This window comes from Hippopotamus amphibius, chromosome 1 (assembly GCF_030028045.1).
Source record: "Hippopotamus amphibius kiboko isolate mHipAmp2 chromosome 1, mHipAmp2.hap2, whole genome shotgun sequence".
Lineage (NCBI taxonomy): Eukaryota > Metazoa > Chordata > Mammalia > Artiodactyla > Hippopotamidae > Hippopotamus > Hippopotamus amphibius.
The window spans coordinates 25495658-25523487 of record NC_080186.1 but is presented as its reverse complement, the minus strand read 5'-3'; the positions used below and the strand labels follow the sequence as shown (position 1 = coordinate 25523487).

The 27830-nt window shown below is 41.7% G+C and overlaps 1 pseudogene across 1 annotated transcript; it reads left to right on the top strand.

Moving 5' to 3' along the window:
• The first annotated feature begins 97 nt into the window (after window positions 1-97).
• Window positions 98-26326, top strand: LOC130855272 (POU domain, class 5, transcription factor 1-like; annotated as a pseudogene). Its single transcript, XR_009054286.1, has 3 exons — window positions 98-283; window positions 17293-17413; window positions 25159-26326. The product of XR_009054286.1 is annotated as a POU domain, class 5, transcription factor 1-like (transcript).
• The last annotated feature ends 1504 nt before the right edge of the window (window positions 26327-27830 follow it).

Here is a 27830-nt window from a genome sequence, read left to right as displayed (position 1 = left end):
GGGAAGCACTGTGATAAGCTCTGGTCTGAATGTGTGTGTGAGTGTATGTGAGTGAGCGCCCTGGTTCGTCCTCGCTTCAGGACAATTGTGTGGCTCCATGGCCTTCGTGGCCACAGAGTCTGAGCGGGCCCAAACCTGTGGTTCCGTGGTGACCTTATACAGCTCAGGGCACTATCTGCTTCTGGGGGACCCAGTCCCTCCCTGCAAGTCAAATTCAAGTCGGGATTCTATACCACCCACCAAAGCTAGGAGGCACCTAAGTTCCCCAAGGGGATGCAGCCAGGTGGGCACATGAGGGGTCTTCTCTTCAGAGGGGGCACCCATCCTTGTTTGTCTCTGCATCATCAACACAGGGTGGGATACACGGAGAGGAAAAGAATAATTGCTCTGTGGTGACCACACCTGTGGCTCCCCTTACAGGTCAGACAGCAACTATCATTGGGGCCACAGGAGATAAGACTGCTCTCTCCTTCTGTAAAGCTAGCTTGTGTCAATTTGGGGGCCACTTGGTGACTCACGAATTCTTGTATTTAAGCAGTTTCATCCAGGAAGGACAACACAAAGCAGGCTATGCCATAAAACAACAGATGAAATAGTAGAAGCTGAGACCTTGCCCCAGGGGTGGTCAGCACAACGGGCTGAACTATGGGCACTCATCCAGGTGATAAGGCATGCTGGAGGGAAGCGAGCCAACATCTACACAGGCTCAAGATATGCCTTTGCTACTTTACATGTACATAGAGCCATCTATAAAGAAAGGGGACTACTAGCAGCAGGGGGAAAAGAGATAAAAAAAACAAAGAAGAAATCCTTCAGTTGTTAGAGGCAATTTGGAAGCCCTCCCAGGTGGCAGTCATCTATTGCAAAGGCCACCAAAGAGGAACTGACCCAGTCAGCAGAGGAAATCAGGCGGCCAAGGAGGCAGAAACCCAACCAAATCCTATAGTGAGCCTTGAACCAAACTCCAAAATCCTCTTGGCACCAGAATTGCCTTCATCTCCAAGGTATACCATAGAAGAAGACCAATGGGCTTTAAATGAGGGAGGAACTAAGGGGAAGGAAGGCTGATGGAAGCTTCAAGACCAAAGGCTCTTTGTTCCTAGTGCTATAGCCATTCAGCTAGTAAAGTAACACCACGAGAGGGAAAACTGCGTTAGAAAGTCTACTGAGCCACTACTATTTCATTCCTAAGCTCCCAACCCTGTGTGCCCAGATCAGTGCTAGGTGTGTGACTTGTGCATGAAACAATGCCAGCCAAAGACCAAGACCCAGCCCAGGGATACAAACAGTTGGAACGTTACCCTTTGAAGATTTAGAGGTGGACTTTACTGAAATCAAGCCTTGCCATGGCTATAGGTATTTGCTCCTGATAGTCTGCAGCTACTCAGGATGGGCTGAGGCCTACCCCACGCACATTGAGCGTGCACGACAGGTAGCCAAGGCCCTGCTAAGAGACATAATCCCCAGATATGGGCTACCTCTCTCCATAGGGTCTGACAATGGGCCAGCCTTTGTGTCTGAGATAGTCCAGACCTTGTCCAAGACACTGGGAATCAAATGGAAGCTTCACACCGCTTACAGGCCACAAAGCTCAGGGAAAGTTGAGCGCATGAATCAGACCCTTAAGACTATGTTAGCTTTACTCTGTCAGGAAACCCAATTACCCTGGATTGACATGCTGCCCCTAGCCTTGCTCTGAGCCCAGTGCACCACGAAGTCCTCAGGCTATTCTCCCTCACCCCAGTGGTAGGGAGACTCAAGGGAGACCCCCAACAACTAGCTGAACTGGAGATGTCACAAAACCTCCAGGCCCTGGGAAAGGTCTTTCACCATATTACCTGAGAAGCCCTAGAAAGGACTTCCATTCCTTTGGGCAATTGAGTTCATCTCTATCAGCCAGGAGATGAGGTATGGGTAAAAGAGTGGAGAAAAGAACCACTTCAGCCAGTTTGGACTGGCCCTCACACGGTCGTCCTGGCGACCCCTACTGCTGTTAAAGTTACAGGAATAACACCGTGGATCTGCCACACCCAGGTGAAGAGAGCAGCACCTCTAGAAGAGTGAGAGACCTGGACTGCAAAAGCTCATCCGAACCAGCCACTTTGGGTCTTCCTACGGAGACAACCAAGCCCAGTCTAAGAGCTTCAGCCCTGCTCCAGTCACTCCAGGGCTGACTGGTCTATGCACGGCGGAAGCTTGAGGAATTGATGAGGGACATCTGAAAATCAGGGTTACAATGACATCCTGCCTTGTAGAGACTAGTTACACCTTCTGGCCCTGAAAGGTTATCAACCCATGGGTCTAGATGATCAAGAAGTTGATGCCTTATAAAGATTTTTAGGGGCGTCAAGAGGGGGGAATGATGAGGAAAAATTTGGAGTTCACAGCTTTATGCCTGCTCGCCTTTGTTTGAAAGCCCTTTGCATGTGACCCCTAGCAACTACCATGCTCTGTAATCACCTGTAACCTATGGAAACTGAGTAGCCAATCAATTAATCCAATCAATTAATGTCAACTGTAGCCAACCAATTAATGCCAACTGTAGCTATGTGTTTTAACCTATATAAGGAGAGAATTCACCTAGAACGGGGCCCAGAATTTTGGAGCATTAGCTCATCTGGGTCCGCCAGCTCAGTAAACCTGAGTTCTCCAACTCTCTGAGTGTGGTGCTTGGTTTCTCATGGGATTGACTTCTGCAACAAAAGTAGTCACAAGCCCACCAAGATTCAAGGAGAACAGGATATAGCTGCCATCTCTTGATGGGAAGAATGTCAGAGAATTTGGGGCCATGTTTTAAAGCTATTCCAGGCAGAGAGAAGGGGTATTAGCTAGAAGGGGATATACATAAAAGACTTTAAAATGTGACGGAAAGCGTGAAGATGAGAGGGAGATATTGAATATACAGGAGGAACAATTAATAGTGGCTGAACCTCTGCAAATTCAGAGAGAAGAAGATCAAAATCTTAAATAGAGGAACAGCCCCTAGATCAGAAAAGTGATAACACTGCTATCCCCATTGAAATTGGGGGGGGGGGGGCCGGGGGGCAAATAGAAGAGTATGGATAGGTGTGTTGGTTTAAAAATGCCCACATATTCCTTGACACTGCTGCCTTCAAGAGGTAGATCCTAATTCCCCTCTGCATGAGTGGGAGCTGGACTTAGTGACTTGCTTCTAAATAATAGAATAAAGCAGAAATGGTAGTGTTGGATTTCAGAGTCTTGGTGACAAAAGGCAAAGCAGCATCCTGCTTTTTCTTTCTGTCTTGGATCAGTTGCTCTGGGAGAAGCCAACTGCCTGAGGATGCTCAGGCAACCATGTGGAGATGAACAGAGGCTTTCTGCCAACAGCCATGTGAGCTAGCCATCTTGGAGTGCATCCTCCCACCCTAGACAAGCCTTCAGCTGACTGCAGCCCCAGCTAACAGCTTGACTGAACCCTCAGGAGAGACCTTGAGCCAGAACAAATCAGCTAAGCTGCTCCTGAATTCCTGACCCTGATAAATCTTGTGAAGTAATCAATGTTTGTTGTTTTAAGCCATTACGTTGTGGGGATAATTTGTTATGCAGCAATAGACAACTTATACAGATCACGGTGCTTAAAAGTCCTACCATAATAAAAACCTAAAAATATGACTTTCAAACTGGACAGTGGATCAAAACTGGAAGGACTTGAATGTGAGTGTTAGTGAAATCTTGAGCCTTTCAAAAAATAGTAGCGTCCTGATGGACTTTGAGGAAGCTGTAAATGAGGACTTAAAGGAAAGTCATAAAAATCTTATTGGACACTGAAAGAGATGGTGTCCTTGTAATGTATTGGCAGAAATTTAGCAACAGTATTGCCTGCAGTAAGGTGAAAAGTAGAAAATATACCTAGTGAATTGGGCACTCTAGCTAAGGAGATTTCCAAGCAGAGTGTTGAAGGGGTCACATGGTATCTTTTTGCCACTTGTAAAATATGAAAGGAGAGAGATAAATCAAAGCAAGTCCTATTAAACAAAAGGAAACCAGAGCTTGCTGGTTCTGAAAAGTCCCAGCCTCTCCAAGTGGTAAATGATGCTAAAATTAAGAAATGGCTTCTGAGAACAGATTAAATGCCAGAAAACACAGTCTAAAGATGAAGTCAAGGGAGTAGCTGTAAAAACCTTTGTTAAGATCTAAGAAAGATCTAAGGTGGTACCTCAGAGCACTGTTCAGTTAGATTTTAAAAGTCCTCTAAAGGTTTAAGAATGTGACTCATGGGTCCTCTCAATCAAACAACATAATTCTAAGAAGTTTAAGAGCATTGTTCCTCAGCAGAGGGCCAGGATAGAGAAGGACTTATCTTGAAGAGCTTTGTGAAGGTGCCTTTTGTTTAATGGAGTGAACCCTAAGAAGATTCACAAGAGAGCCACATTTTTAAGAGACTGTTCAGAGGAACACTGTCTGCCTGGACTGAAAGAGTCAAAGACAATACAAAATGAAAAAAAATATCTTCTGACCCCTAAAATTCAACTGGTAGGATGCAATCTGTGAAAACTATGCAGTTGCGCACATGGACTGTCCTTCATGCAAAAGAAAGAGAGACTCAGAGGGAAGAACCAAGAGCCCAGAAGGTAGAATCAAAAGCCATGGAGGATTATCCCTAGGCTTTGAGTCCTAATCAAGGAATTTCCAATATTTGCCCAGCTGGATTTCAGAATTGCTATGGACCAGTGATTCATTTGTGCCTGCATTTCTGCCCTTTCTGAATAGGAATGTCTATAGGGGTTATCTTATACGTACCCCCATTGCCTGCTGGGTGTGTATGAGGTGATAATTTGTCTTTTTAGTTCATGGGTCTTCAGATCAAAAGAAGATGTACTTGAGGAGCTGTACTTAAGAAACTACACCCTTAGGCAGATGTGGATTAGAGTAGTCAGAGACTAAATGAGATGGAATTTGTAACCAATCCCTGAAATATGAACTGGAAATTAATGAACAGAAATAAAGGGAGTATATTTTCTGAATTGGGGGAGTGGTTTATTGATCATTGTTTCATTTGAATTCTGTTTGACTAAGGGTGACAGAAAACCCAAAGTAACAATGCCTTAAACAAGATGGAAGTTTTTCTGTCACATAAAGAATCTGGAGGTGGATTATCCAAGGCTAATATTGGAGCTTCATCCTATGAAGCCCTAAGGGAAACAGGCTATCTGTTCTACCATTTCTACAGTGCGGCCCTCATGCTCCTATTCTAAAATGGACCTCCAACTTCACATTCCAAGCAGAAGGATAGAAAAATGGGAGAAGAGGAATAAAGAGCATGTACTTGTTGTCTCTGAAGGAAGATTGTGTAACCTGCCACACCACCCTTTTATTTACATCCCATTGGCTAGAACTTAGTCTCACGGTCACATCCAGTTGCAAAAGAATCTGGGAAATATAACCTTTAAACAAGGTAGTAATGTGTATAGCTACATGTTCTATTACCAAAGAAGAAAGAGAGAAAAGATATTGATGAACAGCTAATAGTCTTCTATAGTCAGTATTGTTATGTATAGAGAATAGAATCCACTCTAGGTAGTTTAAACAAAAGGAGATTTATTAGACAATATTAGATGCTTATGAATCTCTAGGTGGTGCAGGGAATCATGTTTAGTTGCTGAAAGTTCAGGACATTAGCAACCAAGAGAAACTGCCAACTACACCACATGGCTATAGTCATAGAACTCCCAATGCTGCCTCTTCCTGATACTATGACATTAGGAATAGACATGGCAGTCCCTGCCAGAGCTGCCCTAGAAAAACCAAGTGTGCCTTCAGACTCTGCTTGCAAGAAGAGCTGATCTACCCATGAGCATAGCTTCTGACTCACATTTCTCATTTCCTCCTTTCCAGTCTCATGTGGATGCATCTATTTGAACTATATACCTTCAAGGGAATCTGAGAAATATAGTTTTTAGCTTTCCAGCCTATGCAATATAAGAATGCATACTAGAAATTGGGTCTTTTGTAGAGATGTGGATGGACCTAGAGTCTGTCATACAGAATGAAGTAAGTCAGAAAGAGAAAAACAAATATTGTATATTAACACATATATGTGGAATCTAGAAAAATGGTATAGATGAACCTATTTGCAGGGCAGGAACAGAGATGTAGATATAGAGAACAGATATGTGGACACAGGGTGGGAAGAGGAAGGTGGGACAAATTGGGAGATTAGAATTGACATATATACACTACCATGTGTCAAATAGATAGCTAGGGAGAACCTACTGTATAGCATAGGGAGCTCAGCTTGGTGCTCTGTGATGACCTAGATGGGTGGGATGGGATGGGGGTTGGGAGGGAGGTCCAAGAGGGAGGGGATATATATACATATAGCTGATTCACTTCATTGTACAGCAGAAACTAACACAGCTTTGTAAAGCAACTATACTCCAATGAAAAAGAAGAAGAGGAAGGGGAGGAAGAGGAAGAGGAAGAAGACATACTATAAGGGGACTGGAAAGTATGTTTAGTGAGCCAATAATACACAGTATATGCAACAGTCCTTCATTTTGTATACTAGTTATTCACACAACCTTTGCATACTTAAACTTAAAAAAACAATAGCAATGAAATATTCCCACTTACTATAATTCAACTGTCATTATAGAAAAAAAAATTCTCACCCTGCCTGTGAGAGGGAATACCCAATGTCTCATCAGGAATTGCATCAATCTTTGGGAAGTGTTCATATCTTATCTGTTCAGTCATAATATGATATTCTGTAATCAAGAAAGAAAATGGGTGTAGCTTTTACAGTCCTATTGCTGAAACTAGTCACAAGGCAATGGTTGGTATTTATACTTTCCTTCTTCTCCTCCCTATTCTATGTTCCATATTCCATAATATCTTTTGTCTCTTAGGATCTTTTTTACCTTAGATCTATTTTATTAGATATTAGGATTATTATCTTCTGGATTATTTTTATGCGTATATGCCTGGCATAGCCTTTTCTATCCTATTTTTAACATTTCCTTTTCTCAAGAAAAATATATGCTTTGGTAAATCATATTGTTGGATTTTTAAAAACTGGTCTGAGAGTCTTGGCCTTTTAGTTTTGAATTTAATGCAATTATATTTATTGTATTTACAGTTAAATTTGGATTTACTTCTGTCATATATTTTTATTCTTTTCCATTATGGTTTATTACAGGATATTGGATATAGTTCCCTGTGCTATACAATAGGACCTTGTTATTTACTGTCATATTATTTTGTATTTTACATTTGCTTCATTTTATTTATTTTATGCTATTGTTGTTCTTCCATGTAGTCCATTGGCTATATTGAGTTTTCTTCTGCTGATTTAAAAGTTACATATTTATATTTTTGTTTGAATTATTATATTATATTATATTTTGTTTGAATTATATTTGTGGTTGCTCTTAATTTATTACCTATATTCATGTGGATTTTTAAATCCTTTTGGATAATTAAATGTATCAATATATATTTCTTGTCCTTAACAAGCAAGTACTTAAGCACACCCTCATGTCTCTTTTTCTTCACACCCCTCCAATATTGATATTTTTATAATGAATTTTTTTCTTTTTGTCTTATGTGACATAAACCTTTTTTCTTTAAAGACAAAGATAAACTTTACCAAAATATTTAACACTCTTATTTCTTCTATCTCTTGGAGCATCTCCTGGATTTGTTTCTCATCCTGAGTACTTTCTTCAAGACTGTTTTATTTATTTTTAAAAATTATTTATTTGTTTATTTATTTATTTACTTATTTGGCTGTGTTGGATCTTAGTTGCGGCATGCAGGATCTTCATTGTGGCATGCAGGAATCTTTAGTTGTGGCATGTGGGATCTAGTTCCCTAAACAGGGTTGGAACCCAGGCCCCCTGCATTGGGAGCATGGAGTCTTAGCCACTAGACTACCAGGAAAGTCCCCAAGTTTGTTTTAGTATATGTGCTGCCGAAGTGAGCACCCCAAGATTGTTTTAGATGTTTGTCTTTGTGCAGCAAAACATCTAAGGCTTTGTGTGATGGAGAGCATGTTTATTATGCTCTAATATTTGAATGACAATTTGACTGGATATAAAATTCTACAACCAGAGTTCTCTTCCTTTGATACCTTAAAACATACTGCTCTTTTCTTATCTTGCATCCAGTGTTGCTGCTGAGTAGTATGATATCAATTGCTCTTTCTATGGAGGCCTCTACAATTTTCTCTTTGTCTTTGATAGTCTTACATTTTACATTTGATATTCTTAGATTTTGTTATAATGTGTCTAAGTGTAGATTTTTCCTTAATGCTCCTGTTTGGCACTCTAGGCCCTTTTAGTCTGACACTTTTGATCCTTCTTTAATTCTGTGAAGGTTACATTCATTATTTAAAATATTATTTACTCCTCTCCATTTTCCCACTTCCTTCTGGGACCCCTAATTTTCTAGATGTTGGCATTTTTACTCCTATCCTCCATGTCTCTTGATTTTTTATATTCTCTTTGTCCTTTCTTGCTATTTGATGGGAAAGTTCTTCAATATGGTCTTGAAATTTACTATTTTTTTTGTCACCCATATCTATCCTTCCATTAATTGTATTTCTTGTGTTTTTTCTTTCAAGTATTACATTTAAATGCTAATATTTCTTCTTGGCTCTTTTTTATGATTTCTCATTGTTGCTTCATATTGTTAATATAATCTATTATCTAAGTATATTTATCATTCCTATTTTAAAATTTTGATTCTTTTATTCCAATATTTCTTAGGTTATATTTACGTAATTGTGTGTGTGTGTATGTGTGATTTAGTTTGTTGTTTTTTAACGATGGTTGTATTTTGGCCTGTGAGCTCATGTTACTCTGGGGATATTAGCTACACTGTCTGCTAATGCTTCTCACACTGTGCTTCTCAAACTGTGGTGAAGAACCAGATTGCTTTTGTTACCAATCTGTTGCAGGCCTATTTATTATAAAAGACTTTTTAAATGCCTATTTTCACTTTCTGTACTTATTATAGACCAGGGACATCCATCCTTGAACCGTACTTAGACTAGTATTGTCATAATGCATATTGGGAAATGGTATTGGTTCAGGGCGGTTTATTGTTTTAGACTTTCCAACTATTCCCTTCTTTTACTCTGAGAGGATTATATATCATCACCCATTGGTATGTGACTTTCAGTGCCTCTCTGGAGATGGAGTGTATTTCCCTGCTTCATTGTTCTGGTTTGGTTTTGTGACTGGCTTGGACCAGTGGAATATGAGCAGAGACGGCATGCCTGGTCTGAGCAGGAGCTTTAAGAGGCATCCTGTGTTTCCACCAGCTTTCTTGTTCTTCCACTCTGCTACAAGAATAGTGTGACCCAAATAGCAGCTGCTCTTAGGGCCAGCCTTTGCCCTAGAGTGAAGCACATGGAGCCACAGAAGCTGACCTGCAATTCACCAACATGTACTAAGCAATAAATATTTGTTAGTTGTTGTAAACCATGGCAAACTACAGTCCGTGGGCCAAATCCAATCTATTGTCTTTGTAAGGCTAAGATTTTTTTTTTCATTTTTGAAAGGTTGAAAAGTAATCAAAATATGCATACATGTCAATTAATTTATGGCAAAGTAGCCAAGAATATACACTAGGGAAAGGACTGTCTATTTAATAGATGCTGTTGGGAAAACTGAACAGCCACATGCCAAAGAATGAAACTGGATCACTATCTCATTTGATACACAAAAATCAACTCAAAATGGATTAAAGACCTGAAACCATAACATTCCTAGAAGAAAACTCATAGGCAGTAGGCTCCTTGACATAGTTCTTGGTGATTACTTTTTGGGTTTGACACCAAAAACAAAGGCAACAAAAACAAAAATAAACAAGTGGGACTACATCAAACTGAAAAGTTTCTGCATCACAAAGGAGACAATCAACAAAATGAAAAGACAACCTACTGAATGGGAGAAAATATTTGCACATCATTTATCTGATTAGAGGTTAATATGCAAAATATATAAAGAACCTATACAGCTCAACAGCAAAAAGCCAAACAATCTAATTTTAAAATGGGCAGAGGACCTGAATATACGTTTTCTTTCTTTTTTTTTTTTGGCTGCATCGCATCTTAGTTGGAGCACATGGGCTTTTGGTTGCAGTGCATGGGCTCCAGAGTGCATGTGCTCTGTAGTTTCAGCAAGTGGGCTCAGTAGTTGTGGAGTGCAGGCTCAAAAGTTGCAGTGTGTGGGCTTAGTTGCCCCCATGGCGTGTGGGATCTTAGTTCCCCGACCAGGGATCAAACCAGCATCCCCTGCATTACAAGATGGATTCTTGACCACTGGACCACCAGGGAAGTCCCTAAACATACATTTTTATTTAAAAAAATTTTTTTTAATTAATTAATTTGTTTTTATTTTTGGCTGCGTTGGGTCTTTGTTGCTGTGGGTGGGCTTTCTCTAGTTGTGGCAAGCAGAGGCTATTCTTCATTGCAGTGCATGGCATTGTGGTGGCTTCTCTTGTTGAAGAACATGGGCTCTAGGCATGTGGGCTTCAATAGTTGCAGCACGCAGGCTCAGTAGTTGTAGCATGTGGGGTCAATAGTTGTGGCACATGGGCTTAGTTGCTTCGTGGCATGTGGGATCTTCCCGGACCAGGGCTCAAACTGGTGTCCACTACATTAGCAGGCAGATTCTTACCCACTGTGCCACCAGGGAAGTCCCTGAATACACATTTTTAAAAAGAAGACAGAAAATGGCCAACAGGTACATGAAAATGTGCTCAACATCACTATCATCAGGGAAATGCAAAACAAAATTCACACCTGTTAGAATGGCTGTTATCAAACAGATAAGTGTTGGTGAGGATGTAGAGAAAAGGGATCCATGATGTGCTGTTAGTGGGAATGTAAATTGGTCCAACTACTATGGAAAACAGTATGGCATGTCCTCAGAAAATTAAAATAGAACTACCATATGATCCAGTAATTCCACCTTTGGGTATTTACCTGAAGGAAACAAAAACATTAACTCAAAAAGACACATGCACCCCTGTGTTCATTTGCTGCATTATGTACAATAATCAAGACATGGTAGCAACCTAAATGTCCATCAATAGATGAATGTATAAAGAAAATATAGTATACATATACAATGGAATATTATTCAGCCACAAAAAAGAATGAAATCTTGCCATTTGTGACAACATGGATGACCCTGAGGACATCACGCTAAGTGAAATAAGTCAGAGAAAGATAAATACCATATGATCTCACTTATATGTGAAATGTAAACAAAACAAAACAAATGAGCTCATAGATACAGAGAATAGATTGGTGGTTGCCAGAGGCAAGGAGGTGGGGGATGGGCAAAATAGGTGACCCCCAAAGGTACAAATTTCTAGTTATAAAATAAATAAGTCAAGAGGATGTAATGTATAGCATGGTGACTATAGTTAACAATACTGTATTGTACATTTGAAAGTTGCTCAGAGAGTAGATCTTAAACATTCTCATCACAAGGAAAAACATGTGTAACTATGTGTGGTCATAGATATTAACTAGACTTACACAATATATACAAATATCAAATCATTATGATGTACACCTGAAATGAACATAATGTTATATGTCAATTATATCTCAAAAAAAAGTAAAAGAAGAATAATATTTTGTGACACGTGAAAGCTACATGAAGTTCAAACTTTAGTGTTCATACAATTTTATCAGAACACAGTCATATATTCATTTACATATGTCTCTGGCTACTTTCATGCCACAAGGGCAGAGCCGAGGAACTGCAACAGAAACCCTATGTCCCACAAAGCACCAAATATTTACTATCCAGCCCTTCACAGAGAAAATTTGCCAGCCTCTGTTGTAAGCCACAGAGATTTTGAGGTTGGTTGTTACCTCAGCAAAAATGACTAATATAGTCAAAATGAGTTTAAGGAAGGACAGGGGAGTAGCCCTGGAGAAGGGAATGCCAGGCACCACAGAACTACTCTGGATCATTCCCATTTGCTGTCACTGTGGCCATGCAGCCCTTCTGAGCTTTTACCTTGCAGTTCTTGCAGAGAAGAAGCATTGGGATGAGGTGGACCCTTAGCTTGTAATTCCTTAGCCTTGGGTATTTGGAGGAGAGGCTGGAAGAGAGAACGCCCACATGCTGTAGTCAGCCCACTTCCATCTCTAATCCCCCAGCAGGACTTGGCACTGCCTCGATATTAGTCTGTCCATACTAGTAGCCTGGGTTTTTGCTCTTTGCACTGCTGCCTGAACCTGTGGAAAATATCTTTATTTCTCTGGGCCCCATTCAAAATTGGCAGTCCTTTGGGTTACTTGGCAAATGGATCAGAGCAACACCCAAATGTGCTATATGTTGTCTCCAGAATTCATACTCGTACAAGTGCACTGTCACTGCTTCTGCTTCTTCTCCTTCTTCTTCTCCTTCTTCTTCTCCTTCTTCTTCTCCTTCTTCTCCTCCTTCTTCTCCTCCTTCTTCTCCTCCTTCTTCTCCTCCTTCCTCTTCTCCTTCCTCTTCTCCTTCCTCTTCTCCTTCCTCTTCTCCTTCCTCTTCTTCTTCTTCTTCTTCTCCTCCTCCTTCTCCTCCTTCATCTCCTTCTTCTTCTCCTTCTTCTTCTTCTTCTTCTCCTCCTCCTCCTCCTCCTCCTCTTCTCCTTCATTGAAGTAGGCTTGACATACAGTATTACAAGTGTGCTTCATAATGGTAGGTGTTGGAAGGTGCAGCAAATTACTTTTTTACTTAAAGGAGCTATCCTTACATGCCGTAGGCCACTGGAACCTAGAATGTTCACCGAGGTGGCAGGCTCCTGAATTATCATAGAGCTTACCTTGCATCCTCTAGCCTATATGTGTTCAACCAATGCATCTAGATACTTGTTCTTTCTCTTCACCAGGTCCTATTGCTACAGTGTCATCACTGACATTGCAGGCATCTTGTATGACCACATTACCCAGCATAACTTGTTATATGGAAATCTCAGGGGAGGGCTAGCTAGACCACCAGCCAGGAATGGTGATGCCTGTGGTTGGGCTCCAGGATCCAGAGCTATGATAGATCATTCCAGCCAAGGGAGCTGCAGAGAGTCAAAGATGATTTCTGAACCAAATCCTTGGAGAAAACCCAAGGTTAAGCCAGGGAAACCAAGTTCAAATAATGGATGGGATAAATATGGGTGTTGGAACAGAGTAGCAGCAAAGTAAGGCATGAGCCCTCACATATGAATATCTTGGTTGAGTGTAGGACTCTCCGATTAGTCCACTTTTCTCCAAGGCCTGTAATGTTCCATTGTCTTCTAGATTCCAGTTTTGCTAATGAGTTGTCTGATGTCAGTTCAATTCCCTTTCCTTGATAAGAAAACTGTTCTTGGGACTTCACTGGTGGCACAGTGGTTAAGAATCCACCTGCCAATGCAGGGGACACAGGATCGATCCTTGGTCCGGGAAGATCCCATATGTCTCGGAGCAGCTAAGCCCGTGTGCCACAGCTACTGTGTCTACGCTCTAGAGCCCATAAGTCACAACTACTGAGCCTGTGTTCCACAACTACTGAAGCCTGAGCTCCCTAGAGCCCACGAGCCACAGCGACTAAGGCCACATGCCAAAACTACTGAGCCCTTGTGCCTAGAGCCCGTGTTCTGCCACAAGAGAATCCATCAGAGTGAGAAGTCAGTGCATCACAACAGAAGAGCAGCCCCCGCTCCCTACAAGAAGACCCAACGCAGCCAGAAAAAAAAAAGAAAGAAAGAAAGAAAGCCCAACAACACATGTAAGACAAACAAAACAACAACTAACAAAAAAAGAACACTATTCCCTCTATCTGGAAGCTTGTAAAAATTCTCTTTGATCCTTGGACTTTGGAAATTTCACCAGGACTAGCCTAGATGTATGTCCTTTTTCATTTGTCTCTTTCCACTCTCTCCCTCAGTCATTTGACTCCAACCGCCTCAGTCTGACAAGCCAGTTCCTGCCTCAGGGCCTTTTACTCTCTCTTTTTAAAATTGTAGTGAAATATACATAACATAAAATTTACCAATTTAACCATTTTTTTGGTATACAATTCAGTGGCACTAAGAACATACACAATGTTGTATAACCATCACCACTATTCATTTTCATAACTTTTCATCATCCCAAACAGAAACTCTATACCAATTAAATAGTAACTCCCCATTTCCCCTGCCCCTCAGCCCCTAATTATCTCTGATCTATGAATTTGCCTATTCTAAGTACCTCATCAGGACCTTAGACTACAGGTCTCAGTTCCTTTGCCAGCAGCCCAGAGAAGCCTTCCTTGATCACCTCACGAAAGCATCACTCCCCCATCCAGTAAGTCTCTATGCCAATACTCCAACCTTATCACCATCTAAAAATTATGTTGCATGTGTTTTGTTATTGTCAATCCCCCCCAATTAAAATATATGATTCATGCTTGTCTATCTTGATTAGTGTTGTGTCCTTAGCATACAGGACAAGTCTTAGGAAGTGTTTGTTGAATGAATGAGTGACAGTGGAACATAAGGTGTGTTTTTTTCTCCAGTGGGCTTAGAGCAAACAGTTGGCAAGCTGTGATCTCTTTGCTGAGGTATGTGGAAGTGTCCTTTCTGTTTGCTGGAGGCCAGCAGGAAGCATTGAGCTCACCCCAGCACGACGGCTTCCTCCATGCTGCCTGCATCTGAGCAATACAAGCTTCTTCCAGAGCTGCATGCATCAAGCAGGCATCAGTATCTTTGCCCTGGCTGCCTCCTGGGAGGAAACCCTGTCTTCCAACCTTGCATCCTTTGACCTCTCCCCAAGCTGTGTTCCATTTTGCAAATGCTGATGGTCTATGCCTTCTTCGCAAGAACTCAGGGTCTTGGATGTACCTGAGATCTCCCCCAGACTCCAACAGGGTCAGTTATCGAGTGGTATAGCTGTCCCAGCAGAGAGTTGGAGAAGGTGGAGGAGAATGTATGCATTCTGATTTGTTCCCTTAAATGCAAGAGAAGGAGATGGAGTTAGAGGCAGCAATTTTGTGTAAGACACAGCCTATCTTATCTATGCCACAGATGGTAATGAGCAACCATTACTGATACTCCATTGATCGTTGAAGCAATTTTGAATTATAGACGCTTTGTTACACTCTCAAATTAGCAGAGGGTGGTTTTAGCAAAAACCTGGCACAGGTATGGAACAGTTATGAATATGAACATTAGCTGTCATGGGTGTCTTGGTGCAAAATAGGTTAAAAATCTCTGTCCTAGAGCCCCAACTCCAAACTTCTTACACTGGCTCACAGGATCTTTCACATTCCTTACCACCCCCTCCAGTCTCCTCTCCCCCAGCCTGTGGAGCCACCTCACTTACACTCCCCCAAATGTAATGTGCTTCCTGTTGCCTCTGTACATGCTTTCTTCCCTCCATCTGGATTTTACTACTCTCCACCTTCATTTGCCTGGAACAATTCTGTTTTCCTTTAAGACTCAGTTCAGATATCACCTGTCCTGTGAAGCCCTATGAAATCCCTAGAGGTACGTGCCCCCTTCTCTCTGCTTCTCTGTGGCCCCAACAAACATCTCCATTACTATCCTCACAAAAAGTTTTCATAAGTTCTCCTCGGTACGTTTCTTTCAACTACTGAGGCCAGGAATTGAACCTGGGTAGCCTGGATAAAACCCGGGGATCCTAACCGCTCATCCACCAGGGGCTAGAGGCTAGAAGAAAAGTGGCCCTAACTCTTTCCCCCCATTTTAAAGCAAGAATGTTTCAAGGAGGCAAAAACTGTGAAAAACAGGTACAAAGTTTATTATTAGAGAGACAGCACAGTATATGGGAGAGCACACAGAGAAACAGTTTATTTATTTAAGACAGAAGCAAGGCAGAAATACATACCTAGAGAGAAAGGGTATGGGCATCCTCTCTGATGAGGAAGAGTGCAGTAGGTCAGCAACTAGGCAGAGAGCTACATATCCAGAGAGGAGTGGGGGCGTCCTGAAGAAGGAGTGCAGTAAAGAGGTGATTTAAATCACTTATATAAGACAGTCCTTCTGGGTCTTTGTTTACCTCTGGCCAATTATCTGGTTTCTTTTTTCACACCTGACTGGTCCTAGGACCCTCCCCAAGATGCATGCGCAACTTTTTGCTAAGATGGATCCCACCACAGAGGCCTGTGGGTGCATGTCCGCACATTATGGGTTGGTGCCCCTCCCTTTTTGATCCTCAAGGAGCCTTCCTGCACATGTGCAGACGGGAAAGTTTTCCTTGACCTCAAGGAGCCTTCCTGCACATGTGCAGACAGGGAAGTTTTCCTTGACCTTATCTCTTTACTTCAGCAGAGCTTAGCTTCTGCCACTAGCTTTGTCCTTGGAGTGCCTGGGTGAAAACAAAGCTTCAGTTTTACTCCACTTGACAAATACCAGCTGTCCAACCTAGGGGCCCATCTATCTCTTACCTCAGTATGACTCGCTGAAGGCTCAGATGGTGGTTAGCAATTTTTAGCAATAAATTATTTTTAAATTAGAGTATTTAAATTAAGGTATGTACATTTTTTAGACATAATGCTATCACACTCAATAAACTATAGTAGAGTGTAAATATAACTTTTATATGTACTTGGAAACCCCCAAAATGCATGCGACTCACGTTATTACAATATTTGCTTTATTGTGGTGGTCTAGAACTGAACCCACAATACCTCCAAGGTATGCCTGTAATAGGAAAAGTTGAAAATAACTCTAATGTCCATTGATAGAAATAGTCAAGAAAGTTATGATATACATATACCATGGAATCCTATATCACTGCAGTGAAAGATCCCGCATGCTGCAACTGAGACCCGATGCAGCCAAAAATAAACAAATAAATAAAATATTTTTTTAAAAAAAGAAAAGAAAAATTTAAACATAAAAATTCTTCTCTGCCCTTTGGCCTCCCCTCTTCCCTTTCTGTGCATTGTATATGCACATTATGCGTTGACCAAACCTCCCCCATCAGCAGGAATACCTGCTCAACTATAAACAGCAACATTCTCCCAACATCAACAAGACAACTCCTTAAAAAAATAACATTCCCTCTTGATCTTGTAAAGGGTCACATGACCCACCATGACCCACATGGCGCTTAAATCTGGATTACGTAAATTGTCAATAATACGTCATTTAATGTACAGCCGTCTGTCTCAAAAAACTTATATAAACTATGTCTTGACTTCTAATGGGTGTAACAGTTCTCAGAGCTTTCTGAGATGCTCTTCCTGGGTTATAATCCTCAAATTCGGCTCAAATAAAACTTTCCAATTCTTTCTTAGATTGACTGATAAACTTTTCATTGACATGTACTTGGCATAGTCAAGGCAGGATATCAGAGACACCCGCCAGGGGACAGCTGGAGGCTACCCAGAACCGGCGCTCAGTACCAGCATGGACCCATTGTGCCCGGCCGGCTTCTTGGTGCTCCTCAGGTGTGCCAGTGAGTGCTCCTGAAGTTCAGATCTCATTGTTTGGGTGATATCCTAAAAATTTTATTTGAGCTGGTTTTCACTGAAGGCTTGGAGTATTAAGGTGAATTTCCTAGGCAGGGCTTAGGGGGCTGGGCAAGAGGATCAGAGAAACGTAGGCAGCTGGGTTTCTGATAAATTTGGCTTAAATTGAAAAAAAAATGAGTTGATATATAGTCTGAACAAAACTTCTGCTAGTGAAATCAGAGACTAAATTATTCAGCTCCAGAGAATAGAGGGACATTTCGCTCCTTCTGGCCACATGGCATCCTCAGGCGACTGAGGACCTTGTGATGTGCAGCGGTCCCACAGGGAACCTCACTACGACCATTAAGTAAGTACTGCTCATCCGGGGGGCACCATGGAGGCTGATCACCTAGTGCTCTGAGCACCCATGATGGTTTAAGGCTGTCACTGGGAGAAACCAAGCCACATAAAAGAAGTTGAACCCACCCAAGGGTAACCGCTTGGGGAGTTAGACTCAGAAGCAGCACACGTGCGATCCAACACACTGTCCTCAGAAAATTGTTCAGATGATGTCTCATACCTGAATTAGATTATGAAATTAATACTGGGAAATTGTGTCTCAAAGGCCAAAGAGTTCCCATGCAAACAGCCACCTATGGGAATACCAGCTGGGTTTATGTATGTTTGCAAGTACTTAATTGGGAACCAAAGGAAATCAGGCCCTGAAATGGCCAAGCTGGGGTTCTTTCGACACGCCAAAACAATTCTGAGCATGCAGTAAAAGCCAGCAGTCATCTGTGCCTGCAGGGTCTACTGGAAACAACAGTGGTAAGTGTTTTTTCTTTTCTAAAATTACATTAGCAGGAAAAATATTTGTATGGACCCTTTGAATTGGGGATATATCTAAATTGTTAAAATTTTAGAGAGTTGGTATGGGGAAGCCCCAAAAGGCTTCAAAATTCCAAAAGAGCCTCATTGAAAGATTTGTTGTAGAAAGCTAATGAAAGTAATGATACAAAAGGTACCTAAAATTTTAACTACTGCTCTTTTCTATCCTTTATTCGAGTACTCATTCTAGAAATCTTCTGAATTGACTTTCCACTCAGAAGGCACTATTAAATGGTTACCTTTAGAAATGGAGCCACACAAGGCTGTATGCAAGCCTCTTCAGATCAAAAGCCAAACTGACAACCATATTAGAGAATTTCTTAAACCCGGGGAGGATCCTCAAAAGCGTTTGTAAATACATAGCAAAATGGAAGGCCACCAGTCTGATTAAACTGACTACAGCTGATATTTGGAGCTTAATAGGAATTTGGGGAGGCCTTCTCCCTTAAGCTAAATGAGAGAAAGTAAAACATTCCAATTTAGGTAAATGGGTGTGTCAGTTATTTGATGTCATTGAGGTGGCCACCCAATTCTTTGAGGAAAAAAAGTGTTCATGTTTCACAAATCTAGTCTTTACAGGACCAGAGGTGTGGCTGCAGAAATAATCCAAAGCCCGCCAATCCCCGACATGTACACATTGCAATATTTATACTGGATAAATAACAAGGATCTACTGTGTGCACAGGGAACTCTACTCAATATTATGCAATAACCTAAATGGGAAAACAATTTGAAAAAGAATAGATACATGTATATGTTATTACTGAATCACTACCATTCCCCAAACCTCCCCTACTTATTTTAAGACGCTTGTAGGTATTGAGGGAAAAAAAAATTTTTTTCTGGCCTTAAGGCAACAAAGTCATCCTGGGAGGAACTTACCTTTCTCCTTAAGCCTTTGAGATGCAAACATTATACCTGGTCTTCTCTAGGAACTCTTATCTCTGCCATCTTTTAAAATGCAAATTTTGGGAATGGGAGTAGGTAATTTGGAACTTGACTTGTCAAGGACGAATAGAAATAGAAGTGTCTTTCCCACAAATGTTGTGAAAAGGGTTTAGCCATCTAGACAGGGAACCTTGATTTGTCCTATCTGCCAGAAACCCAATTTGAATCCAACCTCTTTTGTAAGGGATGGGTTTTGCATTGCTGTACCTGACTCATGGCTGAAATTTTGGAACAGTAACTATGAGGTCTCTGTGTTTGTGTATTTGTACATATCTATATGCATGTTGTAGTAGCGTGGCATTGCCAAAATTAAATTGTAAAAGAGCTGTAATTGGCTTAAAGGAAGTTAAGTGCTTATACAGAAATATGAATGAATCTGGCCAGAATGAATGTTGGGTCCACATGATCTGGGAAATATTCAGTATTGAACTGAGGTCAGCTCCAACTCCAAGCGTCTGACATTATTTTATTTTATTTTTATTTTATTATTATTATTTTTTGGTTGCTTCAGGTCTTAGCTGCAGCACATGGGACCTTTGTTGCAGCATGCAGGCTTCTCTTTATTTGAGGCGCACAGGCTTAGTTGCCCTGCTGCATATGAGATCTTAGTTCCCTGACCAGGGATCAAACCTGCATGCCCTGCATTGCAGGACAGATTCTTTAACCACTGGACCACCAGGGAAGTCCCCAGTATTGAATTAATATCTGCTATTGAAGCTAGCTTAAGCTTGTTGGTTTGATTACTATAGACATGTCTTTAGCGTCATCAATGTTAAGTATAATACTTCTGTTGTACCTATGTTTGTTAGAGATCAAGTAAGACCTTATTAGATCTATTGCAAATGTGTTGGCAAGGAAAATAACTTTATGATGAAACTTTAAGTAAATATGAATGAGATAAGAGCTTTTTGGTAAACTCTATAGGAATAATTATGTTTTGGAAATGCCTACCTAAAATAGTCTCCAGATTTTTGTAACCTGCAACTAAATTAAGTTAAATGAAGAGAATTCATTGATTATATGGGTCATTTCAAATAGGACACAATATTGGGACAGTGATTGCTGGGAAAATCTGTTTACCTACCTTTACCTTCTTAGAAGAGGAAGACTAAAGCATAAGCTTGTCAATCAGGAAATGCTGGTAGGATAGTTTACAATTACTTGCTTCTTGGTTTTCACTAAAGATTAAGGTTTTAAGGTTAAGAATGACAAAGGAAACATTTCAGTATACAAGGAAAGTAGGATGTATGTTCAGCAAAAAAGGTATGAGGAATGAAAATGCATTTTGTTAAAAGAAAAAAAAAAGGTGGTTTTATCTTAGAGCTGTTTCTTTCTGAATGGAAAAGAAAGTGTGGGAATGATTAATATGGATCCAGAAAGTTGTGGAAGGTGTGTGGATGAAGAACACTGAGAGTTAGGTGCACCGTCAGGATTAGCTAAGATAAGATTGAATATAATTAAGAAAGTTAATTTTAAAGGCAAGGTGGTACAAAACCTGAATTTAGTTTTCTCTCTAAGAGGACAAAGTTTTCTTAAAATATCTAACTGCTTTTGGTAATAGATTGTTAGTTTCTTTGTGTTTAAGTGACCTGTATTTGCCATTGAGATCTTTTATTATCACTGATTGAGTGAATAGGTATTGTTTCACAGTGACCTGTGATTCTATTTGACCAAGTATTTTAAAACTCTTTGGGACTTCCCTGGTGGTCCAGTGGTTAAGACTTCGCTCTCCAAAGCAGGGGATGCAGGTTTGATTCCTGGTCAGGGAGCTAACATCCCACGTGCCTCATGGCCAAAAAAACAAAACATAAAACAGAAGCAATATTGTAACAAATTCAACAAAGACTTTTAAAAATGGTTCACATCCAAAAAAAGAAATCTTAAAAAAAAAAAAAAAACAACTCTTTGATGATTTCGACAAACTTCCCAAAAATCAAATTCAAAATGAAGTTCATTTGGCCTTTAGCTAACTTTGAGGTTTTCCAAAGGGTCCCTGGAACACCTCAAAATACTTATTTTCTCTCCATTTCAGAGAGAGCAATATTAAACTATTTAGGCTTATTCAGTATATTAAATTCCATGGGAAGCATTGTCAAATGAATGATAAGCCTTCTCAGATTATACTGTATGGATAAATGTTTTTAATACATATATTCTAAAAATTATATGGAATTCCTAAAAATCTGGTATGTCCTGAAAAAATGTCACCAGTCATAATTCTTGTTATTGTAACCAAGTTTCTTTATTGATTACACTGTGTCAGGTGTTTGTGACTTTTTAAAATTTTATTTATTTATTTATTGGCTGTATTGGGTCTTCATTGCTTTGCGTGGGCTTTCTCTAGTTGCAGTGAGCAGGGGCCGCTCTTTGTTGCGGTGCACAGGATTCTCAGTGCAGAGGCTTCTCTTGTTGCAAAGCATGGGCTCTAAGCACTTTAGTAGTTGCAGCACAAGAGCTCAGCAGTTGTAGCTTCTGGCTCTAGAGCACAGGCTCAGTGGCTGTGGCGCACAGGGCTTAGTTGCTCCGAGGAATATGGGATCTTCCCAGACCAGGGATCAAACCCATGTCCCTTGCATTGGCAGGCAGATTCTTAATCACTGTGCCACCAGGAAGTCCCTAACTGTGACTTTTAAAGTCTTTTGTCATTTATAGATAATTATTGTTGTACTCTGATACTTTGCAAAATGCTTCACCTTCAAGAAGATTCAAAGGAAGAACTTTTGACAAGTACATATCGTACTGGATAAGATGGAGCTATATGTAATGAGGTGGATAGAACTACAATCTGTCATACAGAGTGAAGTAAGTCAGAAAGAGAAGGACAAATATTGTATTCTAACTCACATATATGGAATCTAAAAATGGTACTGATGAACTCAGTGACAAGAACAAGGATGCAGATACAGAGAATGGACTGGAGAACTCGAGGTATGGGAGGGGGCGGGGGGTGAAGGGGAAACTGAGACGAAGCGAGAGAGTAGCACAGACATATATATACTACCAACTGTAAAATAGTCAGTGGGAAGTTGTTGTATAACAAAGGGAGTCCAACTCGAGGATGGTAGATGCCTTAGAGGACTGGGGCGGGGAGGGTGGGGGGGACTCGAGGGGGGGGGAGTCAAGGAAGGGAGGGAATACGGGGATATGTATATAAAAACGGATGATTGAACTTGGTGCTCCCCCCAAAAAAAAATTTAAAAAAAAAATCCAATTGGAGTGGCTGATGGCTTCATAAAACGCTAACAAAAGGATTGGTTACAGAGTAAACTGGTGAATATGGTTATAACGTTTGTGGTTTTCATCTGAAATGTCACTGGTTTTCATCTATGTCTTCTAGATATAAGGAAACCTCTCAATTATACCCATAAGTAGAATTGAAACATTTATATTTTCTCTCTACCTGATCCCTCCAAAATTTGGAAACTCTTATGTTCCCAGCAGGTGTATAAGGAAGACCACCTCCTAAGAGGTGTGGGAATCTCAAGGTATTTTGGGGACCTCGAGAAGAGAGGAATTCTCCCAAATCTATAGATATCACAGTCAAAATCTATGACACTCCCTTGGTATGGCTTTCCTGGCCTTTTAAAGTTCAATCTGAAATGCTTTATGAAAAGTTCCAGCACAGCTTAAAAGAGTGTATATGGTCAATTAATCAGATATTTGGTAGAAATGAAGGTAATTTTAGAGACAAAATGGATTATGTTTCAGTGAATGTTGAATTCTAGTTTTGTTGGGACTTCTCTGATGGCGCAGTGGTTGAGAGTCCGCCTGCTAATGCAGGGGGACACGGGTTCAAGCCCTGGTCCAGGAAGAGCCCATATGTCGCAGAGCAACTAAGCCCGTGCACCACAACTACTGAATCCTGAGCACCTAGAAACTGTGCTCTGCAACAAGAGAAGCCACCACACTGAGAAGCCCACGTATGGCAATGATGAGTAGCCCCTGCTTGCCACAACTAGAGAAGCCCAGAGCAATGAAGACCCAAGGCACCAAAAATAAAAATAAATTTTAAAAAAATTCTAGTTTTGTTCATTGAGGTCTATATTTACTGGCTAAGACACACTTCCCAGATAGCTCCTTGTAAAGTTTAGTAATTATAAAAGGGTATTCTAAGTTTGTTTCTGAAGTTTATCACAGTAATCTAACTTTGGATGAAGATCAGATTCGCCATGACCTGCAAGCAGGAGATTATTCATACTGGAAAACACATCAGATAAAGGACTCAGCAGTCACATTGGAAGGGACCATATCAGGGCTCTCCTGAATGAACTGAATCTCCTATTTTTGACACCCAACTTCAACTAAGACCAGTGCTGCCAGTCTAGGATGGGAAGAAAACGATATCTGAAGTAGACAGCTATCCCAATATCTTGGAGCAGGCTTCTGTATGACTACTTTGACAACTGCTCATTCTTTGCTTGTGGGCCAGATTTACTTCTTTGGCTTAATCGTATGCAAGTTTCAAAAATCAATCCAATTGCTGGATTTACAGCCAATTACCAATGTCCAGTACACCCAGGTTGCCTTGGTGGATTTCACCTCTCCAAGGCTCTAATTGAATGGTCTTTAGAAATTTTATTTTAAAGGAAAGAAAGTCTAGCACCATGCAAGATCATGTTACCGTCAATATCACTAAGTGGGACCCATTTTACCCTGCCAGTTAATGATGTCTTTTCTGGCCATAAATAGTCCTTTATGTAAGATATTGAATATTGGGTAGCTCCTAACAAGACCCAGTGGATTTATGGAACAAGTTTATGACTTTGGCTCTCCCCAGGTTGCTTAGGGAGGCACAATTGGTTTCCCTTGTGCTCAAAGTCACTCACTCACAAGCAGCTTTGGAAATAGCCCCTGCCAATCTGTCAATCTGTCTTTAGTGAAGGTATGCTGGTTTCTATCAGTTTTCCAATGATATGGCCATTTGGGCACAATATTTGTTAATTCATCTTATGACATAAAGTGCCCTTTTCTGCTCTGAACAATCCTCTTCCCAGTTTAGGGAAAATACTAGGAAAAAATTTGATTCAGGGGGATTTGGGCTTAAATCCTTGCTAATGACATTTTTGCTCCTACCAATTTAAATTACAGTTTGTGGAACTTATAGTTTCTTGCTTTTCACACCGTGTGTCATCTGCTGATACTAGGATAATGATGTCTAAACTTGAAACTACAGATCACCTCTGTAGTGCTTTATAAAATAATGGGCCTATGGGAACTCCCTGGTGGTCCAGTGGTTAGAACTCTGTGCTTTCACTGCAGGGGACTCAGGTTTGATCCCTGGTTGAGGAACTAAGATCCTGCAAGCCTCACAGCACAGCCTCAAAAAAAAAAAAAAAGGAAAAGAAAAAAAAGTAATGGGCATACACAATGTACATGTGAGGAGAATTGGCTTAATGGCTTAAGTTCCTTATCGGACAACTTAAAACTGAGCATCAGTGCTTACAGGACATTCTGTTACTATAACCTCCAAAAGAAAGCGAACCGGGCTATTAGGACCCGGCATCGAGGGACATGATGGACACTGGCGCAAGGAAGCAGCCACCCTAGCTTCGAGGGACCTAATATTTGATCACCTTGTGCTTTCTATTGAAAGATCAATGATCAACAGGGGGAAATTGTGAAATAAAATTCATATTTATGGCAAGACAAGGAAAATGTAAACATAAAAATTCTTCTCTGCCCTTTGGCCTCCCCTCTCTCCTCACTGTGCATTGTGTATATGCAGCATGCATTGACCAAACCTCCCCCATCAGCAGGAATACCTGCTCAACATTCTCCCAGCATCAACAAGACAACTCCGTAAAAGATAACATTCCTTCTTGATCTTGTAAAGGGTCACATGACCCACCACGATGGCTCTTAAATCTGGATTATGTAAACTGTCAATAATACGTCATTTAGCTCGTTTTCCTAGGCCCCCGGCTTGGGGCGCCTTCCTTCCCCATAGCGGGACACCTGGCTTCCGACTTCACCTTCTCGCCCCCGCCAGGCGGTGGAGGCGATGGGCCGGGAGGGCCAGAGCCGGGCTGGCTTGATCCTCGGACCTAGATGAGCTTCCAAGGGCCTCCCGGTGGGTCAGGGATCGGGCCGGGGTTGGGCCCGGCGCCGAGGTGTGGGGGCTTCCCCCGTGCCCCCCGCCCTATGACTTCTGCGCAGGGATGGCCTACTGTGCACCTCAGGTTGGAGTGGGGCTGGTGCCCCAGGCGGCCTGGAGACCCCTCAGCCCGAGGGCGAGGCGGGAGCCGGGGTGGAGAGCAACTCCGAGGGGGCCTCCGCGGAGCCCTGCGCCGTCCCCGCTGGTGCCGGGAAGGTGGACGAGGAGAAGCTGGAGCCGAACCCCGAGGAGTCCCAGGACATCAAAGCTCTTCAGAAAGACCTCGCACAATTTGCCAAGCTCCTAAAGCAGAAGAGGATCACCCTGGGATACACCCGATGTGGGGCTCACCCTGGGGGTTCTCTTCGGGAAGGTGTTCAGCCAAACAGCCATCTGCCGTTTTGAGGCTTTGCAGCCCAGTTTGAAGAACATGTGTAAGCTGCTGCCCCCGCTGCAGAAGTGGGTGCAGGAAGCTGACAACCACGAGAATCTGCAGGAGATATGCAAGGCAGCGACCTTCGTGCAGGCCCGGAAGAGAAAGCGGAAGAGAAAGCGAACGAGTACTGAGAACCGAGTGAGAGGCAACCTGGAGAGCGTGTTCCTGCAGTGCCCGAAGCCCACCCTGCAGCAGATCAGCCACATCGCTCAGCAGCTCGGGCTTGAGGAGGATGTGGTCCGAGTGTGGTTCTGCAACCGTCGCCAGAAGGGCAAACGATCAAGCAGTCACTATTCTCAACGAGAGGACTTTGAGGCTGCTGGGTCTCCTTTCTCAGGGGGACCAGTATCCTTTCCTCTGGCACCAGGGCCCCATTTTTGTACCCCAGGCTATGGGGGTCCTCACTTCACTACGCTGTACTCCTCGGTCCCATTTCCTGAGGGTGAGGCCTTTCCCTCGGTTTCTGTCACCACTCTGGGGCTCTCCCATGCATTCAAACTGAGGTGCCTGCCCTTCCCAGGAATGGGGGCGCAGAGGAAGGGGGAGAGTTAGGGAGAGAATCCTGGGGTTTGTACCAGGGCTTTGGAATTAAGTGCTTCATTCACTAAGAAAGGAATTGGGAACACATAGGGGGGGCAGGGAGTTTGGGGGAACTGGTTGGAGGGAAGGTGAAGTTCAGTGATGCTCTCTCTTGATTTTAATCCTCACATCACTCATCACTTTGTTCTTGAATAAAGAAGCCTGGGACCTAAAAATAATAATAATACGAATATGTCATTTAATGTACAGCTCTCTGTCTCAAAGAACTTAGGTAAACTATGTCTTGACTTCTAATGGGTGGAACTATTCCCAGAGCTGCTTTCCAAGATGCTCTTCTCAGGTTATAATCCTCAATTTTGGCTTGAATAAAAATTTCCAATTCTTTCTTAGATCAACTGATTAATTTTTTGTAGACACAGGTTGGTGAACACCTGGAGATTCAGGAAGAGTGATACACTCAGAGACGGCATGGAAGCTCCGCACCCCTTCCCACATACCTTGCCCTATGCATCTATTCCATCTGGTTGTTCCTGAGTTACACCCTTTTGTAATAAACCAGTAATCTAGTGAGTAAACTGGTTTCCTGAGTTCTGTGTTCTGCTCTAGCAAATTAACTGAACCTGAGGAGGGAGGGTCATTGGAACCTTCACTGTAGAGCCAGTTGGTCAGAAGCACAGGTGGTAACCTGGACTTGAGACTGTCCTCTGAAGTGGGTGGGAGCGGGGATCAGTCTTGGAGGACTGATCTGATGCTATCTCCAGGTATTGTCAGAACTGAGTTGAATTGCAGGACATCCAGCTGGTGGTGGAGAATTGCTTGGTGTGGCTGGAAACCCCCCACATCTGAATTGATATCAGAATCGCAAAGAATAAGGCAGGGTTCCTGCCCTCCTGTAGCAGGAATTTGGAGAAAAGGAAGTCCATTGGGACTAGGTCTAAAAAGAGAAATAAATTTTCACCAGAGTGAAGTGTATATGGGTGTGTGGAATGAGGAAGAGATAAGAGAGCAGAAGAAAAGGAGAGCAAATGCAACATGAAAGGGAGTGGTGTTTTTAGGGGAGTACCGCAGATGGTGCAAGTGGGAGAGTGAGGTCACCTTTGAAGATGATGCCAGTTTGGATGCATTAGCAAAAATATGACTCCCTTGAATTAATATTTTTATAATTCTTCACTGTGATTGTTTTAAGTATTTTTTAAAGTCTGATAATTTTAAGTAGTATATTCTAGTTGGTAGAAGTATTGTCCTTACTTATGCTTACTTTTTTTCAGATCATGATCTAGACCTATACTATCTGATATGACAGTCTCTAGCCACGTGTGGCTGTGGAGCACTCAAAACATGGCTGCTCCAAATCAAGTCGTCCTGTACGTGTAAGCTACAAAGTCCTGAGACTTACTATGAAGAATGTAAAACATCTCATTAATAATTTCTTATATCGATTACATGCTGAAATAATATTTTGAGTATATTGAGTTAAACAAAATATATTATTAAACTAATAATATTAACATCAATG